This window comes from Melitaea cinxia, chromosome 19 (assembly GCF_905220565.1).
Source record: "Melitaea cinxia chromosome 19, ilMelCinx1.1, whole genome shotgun sequence".
In the NCBI taxonomy this organism is placed as follows: Eukaryota; Metazoa; Arthropoda; class Insecta; order Lepidoptera; family Nymphalidae; genus Melitaea; species Melitaea cinxia.
In genome coordinates, this window is record NC_059412.1 from 14,806,938 (window position 1) to 14,819,026 (window position 12,089).

The window sequence follows — 12,089 nt, forward strand, 5'->3', positions numbered from 1 at the left end:
TGTGTAGGTAACTATATCTCCTACCTCGCCCGCCAGCCAGCGCAGCGTCCTGTCTTGCGCATCATATGCGAGCGTGTTAATTTGTTGCGTGATTTTAAAATTGTATTATTTTCTAAGATGTTTATTGAAATTAAGTGATGTCAAGGACAATTTTGTTTACAATTAAATACTCTTAATCAACAATACATTTATTTGGATAAGGATTAATAATAATAATAATAAGCGTTTATTTCAGACGTGAACATCCATAGTGTATTAGTGTGTTAGTAACAATATTTACTTATAATCTATGTTAGTTATTGTTAGTAAGATGATAAATAAAATAAAAAAATATATATATGTTAATAAAATAATATGTTAATAAAATTCTTTGGTAAATAATTGGCATTAATGCATTAATTTCGACCAAACTTGATTACCATAAAAAGGTTATAGTGAGACAATCTTAAAATATAGATATACAGTCGCGAACATTTTTTTAGAACTTTTAAAGGGCAACAATTCCGTCATACATGATTTTTGCGAAACTTTAACTGTTTCCGCAGCGCACGCAGCGGAAGCTCTCAAAAGGAAAAAAGAACCCCCCACTTTGAAACATTCTTCATTGGTCCTCCGCTCCTATTGGGCTTAGCGTGATGATATATAGCCTATAACCTTCCTCGATAAATGAGCTATCTAACACTTAAAGAATTTTTCAAATTGGACCAGTAGTTTCTGAGATTAACGCGTTCAAACAAACAAACTCTTCAGCTTTATAATATTAGTATACTTATTAGTATGGATTATTCTTTTCCACAATTCCGCTATATTTATGGCATATTTCTGTTCGATATTGTGAATCTAAAGTTGTAGTTTACCGATTGAGAAGAAACAGGTCCTAATGACCTTATTCTACCTTATGCTGTTAACGTGTATTCGTAACTAATGTGCAGTTTATCCACAAACAAAAAAACAAGCCCACAGACACACGATAAACATTTCTATGATTTACAGAAACATTTGATATGAGCAGGGTTATAAGCCGTGTTAGCTGACGAATCTGTGTTTCTCAGAACGTTACTTCGATATATTTTTTTTTTTGTACTTCGAAAATGAACATCAAAAACGACAATTATAAATAACCCGCGAGTAATCGTCTTCTTGAACGTATTTCGAGAAACATCTCGAACCTTCGAATATAATTAACAATGTGAATTCTCCTCAGCGATGGATCGTATTTTTATTATTTATAAAAGACATGCCTCCTGCGGTTTCATGGAATGAGTTTTGATATAATAATAATAATATTCTGATAGTCAACCATTTTTGTTTCCCTTTTGAATGAATATATTTAAAAATGTAATAATAAGTTAAAATGTTGATTTCAATCAAGATTTTTAACAACTGGTATTAATTACAAAAGTTACTTATGCAAAGGCATGAATCACATGAATTACTTGTTTGAGTTCAGACTGAACATCTTATATGGATTTTTAGTATAATCTGTGTTAAGGATGATCTGCCGACCTCCTCCATCCTCCTATTATTATAATTTTGGCACAAGCTCTATATGGACGGGTAGATTTCTTTACAACAAAAGCAATAATTTAAAACAAAACAAGCATGTGAGATGTCAGTAACATGAGTATAAATAATATCAATTCGCTTTTTTTTGCTAAACATTTTTTTCAAGAATTCGTGTTTTTTAAAAGGACCGGACCGAACCGGCTGATCAGGATGAGATGAAATTTCCTGAGCATCAGGAAATCTCATCTCATCCTTATCAGGTCCAGACCAATCATCTGCGTTACATGCCTTATCTAGTCCTGATTAGGCATGCCTGGTCCGGTCCTGCTAAGGAAGACGAAAACATTTCTACTCGGGTTATATTTTACATCAGGCTATCCTGATCTGGACCGGACCGGATCCTGATCCAGTATGCCTTACCATACTTGATTATATTTTACATGAGGCTATCCTTGTCTGGAACAGACCTGGTCCTGATAGAGCTTGCCGTATCTGGCATGCCTCATTCTATCCTGATCCGGTCCAGATACATGATCTGGTTGAGCCTGACCTTTTTTCTAGTCGGGGACATGTGGCATAACCACATATATACAAACTTTTTATATCAAAACAATCAAACCTCATTTCAAGTTTTTAAATATTTTATAAAAATATTTTTGATAGACGTTAAAAATTTGTATTTTGAATTCTTCTTCATAATTTACAGTCTAATCTAATAATATTTTACAATGTCTATAAATTTTATTACTTTTGATTCTATAATTGTATACCAAAAAGTCATTCGCTAAAGACATGAAAAATACATTAGTAAACAAACAGATTATACAGAAGTTACCTTAGATTTAACATCGAAAATAATGTTTGTAAGCTTCGCATGAAGAAGGACGTGACCACAATAAATTTAAATATAAAATATAATATTTATAAATAGCTTAGTTCTTTAAAAGGGACATACAAAATTAGATGTACATTTTTACATATATATACAAACAATACAGATGTACGTATGTTTAATTTATGTAAATAATTAATTTTAAGTAAAATTATATTTGATAGGTTAAACTCCGAACTTTCTCCAACGTAAAGAATGAGGCCTTTGCCCAGCAGTGGGATGTCTTACTCAATCAATCAATCATAATATAATTAATATTTGTAAAACAAACATTCAAAAGGGCAACAAGGTAATTTTTTTGTTTAATTTTGAGCAGTAAATTCCGAATTTCCATCAGCGACGAACTTTTGACGACGCGTTAGCGCAACAGTCACAACACTGGATTATGGCTATTGTACTGATGGTTGCCGGTTCGATTTTCGCATTGTATCTCATACATATTGGCTATACGTGTTCGTCGTGGACTAAGCGTTTGTGCTTGTGTATTTTGTGTTTCCGGACCCCCGATACAGGAGTTAACCCTAATGGGGCTGCTGAGTGTGAGGCATTTATGATCCAATCAGTTTTAAATAATAGTTTAGATGATAAAGATAAAATGATAAAAACGAAGGAATACACACTATTTAGTGACGCTGTATTTCATGCAAGATACATATTATTATTTTTGTACTAAAACACAGTTTATAAAATATTTTCAAAAGAGTAACTGCGGAGTTCTGCCGATTCTTCTCTGCGGAATCTACATTCCGAATCGGTGGGAACTTCACTTTAAAAAAATAATAAACAAAAATGTTTAAAATAAAATGCTTAAAACATTCAAAAATGTTTAAAATAATAATCAGTTTAAAATTTTTAATTTGTAAATGACGACTGACGATAACGAAAGTGCTTGATTTTGTTTTTGATTCAGTCAAACGTATTTGGCTGTTTAATTTATTATTTAAGTACAAAGTATGTACCTAACAGCTAAGATTTTGAGATAAGCGATCGGCGAGGTCGTTATCATCGTGTTGTTTTGTTTTTTTGTTTCACAAACAACGTCAAAGTTTTTTATTGATGAGGGCTGTTAAAATGGATTGATTGAAGGGAAAAACTTTATTGAATGATTATGTAACATAAACAGTAATCATAAATGTCAAGAATATTTGCTTGATAAATGTAATCTATATAGGTATACGTGAAGCAAAAATTTTGTACCCCTTTTTACGAAAATTGCGCGAACGGAGGAGTATGAAATTTCGCACACTTATAGTTTATATAGAGGAGTTCCGAATGCTTATATATTTTTTTTAAATTGTGAATAAAAATATCGAAAAAAAAACATTACACACACTACCATGAATTTGTAACACACGCATATATACTCTTTCCGTTATTATTATAGAAGTATAGTCTTTGACTACAGAACCTTAATAATGTTCCAACTTATAATTTAAATTAAATATAGATGAATTTCCACCACTGGCCGACCACTAACTTATATAATTGTAATCATTTATATTATTTCTTCAACACGACACAAATTTTAAATTTAAAATAATGATTAAATTGTGTTTATCAGCAAAATGATCAGTTTTTAGTATTTTACAAATTATTTCTTTTTAATATTTTGATTTCTTAATATTTCTTAATATCTTTTAATGTAGTTAATTTAACTGTATAACACTATCCTAAGTTCTTGTCATATGTATGTTATTTATGTGTGTTATTAGTGTATGTTACTTAAATTTAATGTAGTTATCACCTATAATTAAAGTTCACTCAGACTCTACTGTTATTGTATATGTACTTGAAATTGGTGTATACTTTGTTGGTGTTCTATAAATAAACAAATAAATAAACATGATTTCTGATTCAGAAATATTTCAAATCCGATAAATAGAATCTGTGACAATATAACTAAAAGAAACAAAGTAATTCGTATTTATTCATTTCATATGACTTATTTTACACTAAAATACAAACAAACAGATAATTAAGTAAAAATATAGACGTAAGGAGTTCTTCCCTGTTATAATGTAGTATGGATTACTAATTTTTTTTTCTGACGGCTTAAGCACAAAAAAGCCCACGTGCACACGTGCATACACACAAATATTGAAAAAAAAATCTTTTAAGCCTCTTTTTTTTACCTCATTCGATATATCTATTAGCATCATAAGCAACAAGGATGTACCTACATTATATTTCACGGACTTTTTTTTCGTTCAGTAAAAACTGATTGTAAAACTTTAAGAAGCTAATAATGATTTTTTTATAATAATTATAATAATTTATTGAAGTAAACATTCTTTACGCACGCTTGATTTAGGAAGTAAGCTGTTGAAAGCGTGACGAGAGCGTTACGAAAAGTGTGATCGGGCGAGTCTAACGGAAGTAGAGAGGGAGATACAAGTTAGTGAAGATAGAAAAAGTTTACGTTCGTAAGTTTTACTTCAGTCAGGTCTAAAACACTGTCATTTTTTTTTTATTTGGTAATATATTTTTGCCAGCCCTACAGATAACTATAATATCAGCTAGGAATTCTCCGTTTCTTTATTTCTCTAGAATCATTTCGAATAGCTGTGATTTATTATTTACGATTCTAAATGCTATAAATAATTAATACTACAAATACTTTATAGATATAACAATGGAAAACTTAACAAATAAAAAACAATATTATTGAAATCTTAATCTATAGACGAGAATCGTTATTTCCTTTAGTCACACCACAGCTTATGAGAATTATTTTTCAAACAAAAAATACAATTGATTTGAAATCTACATAAATATCGCGGATATTTATGTAGATTTCAAATCAATTGTATATATATATAGAATCGCGGATATGTAAGCACGCGTATAAATTCCGAATAACTTCACCAGGACAACATCCTTACTCCATCAGCCGGTGAGAGTCCCGTCCAAACCGGTCCAGCCGTTTAAGAGATTAGCCGGAACAAAGTGACAGAAATTAAAAAAAAAATTATTTTGGTAGATGTACCGTGTACACTCCAATTCTATTTATTTGTATAGATTATAACAATATAAATAATATATGACTCTCGTATAAAAAAACGGTACGAAGTTCGCCGTATCAGCTTGTATTTGAGAAATCAGGAATAACAATAATGAAATACTAGAATACAAACAAAGGCGCGGTAGTCAGAACTAACGAACATAAAAAACTAAACCTGAGACTGATATCAATAAATGAACGTACCCATACTACGTGACCCGTTTAGGGGGGGGGGGCTTTTAAATACCACAGTCGGGCAGGGGGTGGTCTTAGGTTTTCGTCACGTAGTCAATAATAATCACTAGAAAAATATCAGGATTTCTCGTTTTAATAAAGACAAACTTGAGCGAAAATATATTCTATTATTTAAACTACACTTCTGAATTACTACGTGAAAAGTCGAAGGCGAGGGGGGGGGAGTTAAAACGGGTCACGTAGTATGGGTACGTTCCCCAATTTCATTGATATTTACATTTGTTAGATTATTTTTAATACTTTGTAAAAGGTTCTTCTGTAATGAAAAATTAAGAAAGTTGGACAGAAACACAATAAATACAATAATCGCTTTACACTCAACGGCCCCACGACCAACCCAACGACTTCACGGCATCTAGAAACGCACACAATATATAATAACGACAAACATCTATACGGCCAATACAAATATCTGTCGTTGGGGATCGAACCCACGACCACGCAACAACTATTACTGTGACCGCTGCGCCAACCCGTCGACTTACATTATAATAAATATTTAAAATGTGTGCAATGTTCAGAACTAGCTATTTATAATTAAAATGATGACTTTCATCATCATCATCATTTCAGCCTATCACAGTCCACTGCTAGACATAGGCCTCCACAAGTTTGCGCCAAAAATGGCGTGAACTCATGTGTGTTGCCCATAGTCACCACGCTGGACAGGCGAGTTTGTGACCGCAGGGCTGGCTTTGTCGCACCGAAGTACGCTGCTACCCGTCTTCGGTCTGTGTATTTCAAAACCAGCAGTTGGATGGTTATCCCGCCATCGGTCGGCTTTTTTAAGTTCCAAAGTGGTAGTGGAACTGTGTTATCCCTTAGTCGCCTCTTACGATACCCACGGGAAGAGATCGGGTGGCTATATTCTTTACTGCCGTAGCCACACAACAGACTTGATGACTTTATTATCAAAGTATAAAATAAACTTAGTTATCATACATTCGATAATACTTAGTTATAAAAAATACTATTAACATAATAATTAATTGACTAAATAAAATGCGTAACGTGTCTATGGGTTAATTCCGTAAACATCAGCGGTTAGGCTCGCGACACATGATACGTTTGCTACGACGCAAAAGCGCCTTGCGGTTTAATTTGTCTAATGGAAGAACCTTTGTAACTACGATATAACTTAAAAATATCTAATATATAAAATTCTCGTGTCGCGGTGTTTGTAGTTAAACTCCTCCGAAACGGCTTGACCGATTCTCATGAAATTTTGTGTGCATATCGGTTAGGTCTGAGAATCGAACATCTATTTTTCATACCATAAGTTATAAGGAGGGGGGTTAAGATGGTTAATAAAATATTATGAAATTTTGTGTGCGTATCGGGTAGGTCTGAGAATCGGCCAACATCTATTTTTCATTCCCCTAAGTTATAAGGGGCGGGAGGGGGGAGAGGGTTTAAGAGCGTTAATAAAATATTATGAAATTTTTGTGCGCATATCGGGTAGGTCTGCGAATCGGCCAACATCTATTTTTCATTCCCCTAAGTTATGGGGGGGGGGGGGATTTGAGAAGGTTAATAACATATATGGCAAAACAACGTATGCGGATTCAGCTAGTAATATATAAAAAAAATGTCGATCACGACAGCCTCTTCAGCCTGTAACATCCCACTGCTGGGCATAGGCCTCTCTCCATGTAGGAGAAGGATCGCAGCTTAATCCACCACGCTGCTGCACTGCGGGTTAGCGGATATGTTTCCTACTACGAGTAATTATAGCTATCAGTTATTTATGATAACAACAGGGACCGACGGCTTAACGTGCTCTCCGAGGCACGGTGGGGAGACCCACAAGGACAGACATCCAAACTGGATAGAAATATTTGTACAAACACAAATATTCCTCCCAAGCGGGAATAGAACCATCAAACCGTCGGTGTTTTAGACGACCACATACACCATTACACTCGACCGGTTGTTGACAGGAAAATCTAATGTTAAAAAAAATGATGATATTCTGTAATAAACAATAGCTAAGCTAAAATTAGACGACGCGTTGACGCAACGGTCACAGCATTTGTTTATGGCTGTTGGCTGAATCATTACGTAGACTCAAAATACTACATTACCTTAAAAAAATGTTTTAAAAATCGAATGTGATTATTTAAACCAGTTGGCCTAGAATATAAAAAATAAAATGCAAATGAAATAGCATTTTTTCAAGTCACAATGAGCTCCTCATCATCAAGGTACTGCTGGTTCACAGCTTACGAGACATTCTCTATAATATGTATAGTTACGTCTTTGGTGCGTCGAAGCCAGCGCTGCGGTCACCAACCCGCCTACCCAACGTGGTGACTATAGGCAACACACATGAGTTCACGCCAATTTGGCGGGAACTTGCGGAGGCCTATGTCCAGCAGTGGACTGCGATAGGCCGAAGTGATGTACAGTTAAAATATAACTCATTCGTTCAAGAGTAATCGTTGCTTTTAAAATACGTTTATAAAATCGCCTTGATTCATGATTATTTATCATCTAAATGCATTCTCAAACAGAATTTTTGTAGTTTTTTTTTGCGGATGAGATAAAGCACACATTTAAGTAATAATTTATTTCAATCGTGTATGAATCATAGCTTAAAACAATAGTTCTAAAAGAACACTTAACCGGTTCTTAAATTCGTCTCTGGGTTTTATTTTTGTTATTTTATTTGTACACATATGCATAATTATCACGATTTTACATATATTTAAGACTAGTTGTGAACCGTAGCTTCACACGAGATAATGGAGGGAAAATGCCTATAGCCTTCCTTTGTTAGTGAGCTATACAACACAAAAAAAAAATCAATTCGAACTAGTAATTCCTAGAATTAGCGCGTATAAATAAACAATCGAAATTCAGCTTTATAAATATTAGTATAGATATCATAATCATTTTTTTTGACCACGTAAAAATTATTAATAAAATAATTTTGAATTTTAATTTTTGTTCAAGTACACTAATCAAAAAACACTTAAAGATTCCGCTAATGTTGTCTAACTGTCATTTGTCGCGAATGACATTGTGCTGTTAAAGTACAGACAATGATGAATGTGTGACAGTAATGTCAAGGACAGAGGACTTGTAGTAAATTAGCCTACTCGAGTTTAATGATATTGAATAATTTGTTTCTTTTAAAGTATAGGAGTTCCAAGTTTTGGTTTGTTAAATTCTTTTTACCCTTCTCCTAGATGGAGGAAGAAACCTATGCGCAGCTGTTTTTTTATATATATAAGTAATGTACATCCACGGGCTTTTGAACCCATGTCCTTTTTTATTTCTAAAACATGCAATTTTTTTAAAACAAGGTAGGCGTTACTCAGCGACATCATTGTTTAAGTTGGACTAACTTAATGTCTCCGACAGATACGTGAGTCCACCGACCGGTTCTTATTTTAACGTATGATACAATTTTTTTTTGTTTTTTTTTTTTGTTTCTTTTTTCTATGCCCAGCTGTTGGACGTTACTGCCTGAATCAAATAGTCAAAAATATTTTTCGCTAAGTTATTTGTGTTTTGTTAGGCCTAAACTTTGACTAGGAGAGAATATCTCATAGCAAATAATCTATTTTTAAGGTGATCTGCTTATGCACCTTGCGCACCGTCAGTTCCTGTTTAAAACTTCAAGCGGTGTTTGCATATAGGATGATCTTTTTACATTTAACATCTTATGGCTTGGTTCTTGCATTCCTTATAAAGCTGTCCTAATTTAAAAAAAATTGTGGATCGGACCAAACATATAAAATATTTTACATAGATATAAGATATAAATAATATAACCTAATCGTGCACTAATGTGATTTTCTCGCAACAATAGAAGATTCGTAGATCTTCATCTAGCCTTTTTACAGCTTATGTAGTCACACACTACTCCAATGGTTCTTAAACAGCGGTACGCGGGCCACTGGTGGTCTCTGGCAGCAGTCGATGTGGTCCGTGAAGCGAAAGCGGGTTGCAGAGTGATTATCACTAGGCTATAAAAAGTATTCTAAATTCTACTAATTAGGAATATCTAAGATATTCTTATATTTTTCACAAAAACATTTGGTGGTTCGTGGCAAAATATGCATTTTGACAAATGGTCCTTATCACTAAAAGGTTAAGGAACCACTGATCTAGTCAGAAGGCTATTTCGCGTTAGGATAGGTTTAGTGATTTTTTGTGTGAGCGGTGTTGAGTTATTTAACTTGGTTAAAACGATTTATTTCGGTTTATCAAGGAAATCATTTAGTAGAGTGGGGGGTTATGACTTCTAGTGGAGAGCGAGACTAAAAGTCAAAAAAATTTAATTATCGTTAAAAGTGCACCCCTCGAAAAATGTAATTAATTAATACATAACCTGCGCAACAAAGAATAGCGCCTCAAGAGGTTATACAAAACCATATTGTTTACACAATCGCCCGATGGGAATCATTACACACAAATATATCTGATCAACGCAAGACTTATCATTCCATTGAACTGAATGCCCTCGGTCCTTAGGTCCTTGAAAGTGAAGTTCTCACGAAGACGAGGCCCTTTCTAAATGCCTAGTACTGTATTCGGTTATTCCTATGGTTGACTGCGATAACTAGGAATAATCAAACGTGAATATTTATTTAAGTTGACTGAGAAATATTATTCCCAGCTTTAGTTGACTGAGAAATATTATTCCAGCAGTATTTGCTTGCAAATAAAAAAAAAAAAACAATGACTTCGCTTGACATCTATAATATAAAAATGAGTCGCTGAATGTGTTGCTAAGCGCAAAACTCGAGAACGGTTAGACCGATTTCGCTAATTCTTTTTTTAAAATATTCCTTGAAGTACGAGGATGGTTCTTACGGAGAGAAAAATTCTAAAAAAAAAAAAAATTTAAAATTTTCTGAAAAAGTCTAAAAACAACACTTTTCTATACTCCCATACAAAAGATTTGTGATAATACTTTAAAGTCACTGTTAGGCGATACGAAGTTCGCCGGGTCAGCTAGTTTACAATAAATATAATATTGGTAGTAGAAAAAATAATCAATGAAAAACGCATTATAAGGTATAACTCAAAAAGAAGAAAAAGAGGAAAAAAAAGTACGAGATTTAATAACTGAGGTAGGGCACAGCAGGGAATTTCCTATTCAAAATCTGGAGCAGCCCGACTGGGGTAGTACCTCGACCTTACAGAAGACCACAGCTAAATAATACTGCTTTCAAGCAGTGTTGTGTGTCTGTTGGTGAGTAAGGTGAAGCTCCTTGGGGGAGTTGGGGGTTGGGTCGGCAACGCGCTTGCGATGCTTCTGGTGTTACAGGCGTCTATAAGCTACGGTAATCGCTTTCCATCAGGTGAGCCGTACGCTTGTTAGTCGGCCTAGTTGTATAAAAAAAATATGTACATATATCCCAATGTATTATTATGCGTAAAACTTACTCAAGTTTAAATATAGTTTTTCATATTGTTTTCTAATGTTTACGCGAATTTTACTCATTTAATGAAACAACTTTTTTCGGATTTTATCGCGGTTTATTATTAACTTTTGATTCCCGACGTTTCGGATACTTTACAGCAACCATGGTCACGGGAGGACTGAGGTGTCAGACGTCCCGACGTTACGTCGTCAACGTTATGTCGGGTAGTTTCGAATAACTTTGTATGGTTGCTGTAAAGTATCCGAAACGTCGGGAATCAAAAGTTAATAATAAACCGCGATAAAATCCGAAAAAGGTTGTTTCATTAAATAGTTTTTCATTCTTGTAGTTGATTGCACTTAAAGATATAACAGTTTTGTCATATTGTCAAAAAAAAAAGAGGATTGATCTAAATATTATCTCTTCAATTATTACTGTATCTATATAATAATATATATGTAAGTTATTTCAGTCTCCGATTCCAGGTAATGTACCTTAATTTTATTAATAATATTGTTGATTTATCAAATGGCATAGTTGTTATGATAACACGTCAAAATATTATGTGTTTTTTTCCCCGTGTAGGGACGGGCAGTAGAATACAATTTCCTACGGCCCGGCAAGAAGGCCTGTCGTAAGAGCCGACAAAATTCTTGAGGTGGTAGGCTTCGGCCGTGGCTTAATTACCACCCTCTGGGTAAAGTCGCCCCGCCAAACGGCAATTGCCGTGTTCCGGGGCGGGTCCCAGAGCAGCCATTTGGGGGATGTGTCTGGGTAGTTGTGGCACTCTATGTGACCGATTCTGTCTGCTCATCACTGCCGCATCGGGTGCCTGGCTTCGGAGGGTAGCGGGATCCGAGGCACGGTGCCGCCGCTGGCCGACCGTAGGAAGTTGGGGGCCCAAGTAGCAGGAAAGCCACCTGTGAAAGGCTGCCCCGCCACCTGACGAAAAATCCCAGAATGTTCTACCTTGCCGGTTGGCGACCGGAAGGGAGGACCAGGTAGCCATTCTGGGGGGGCTCGGGCGTCCCCGCAGTCTCCGCGTCAGGCTCCCTAC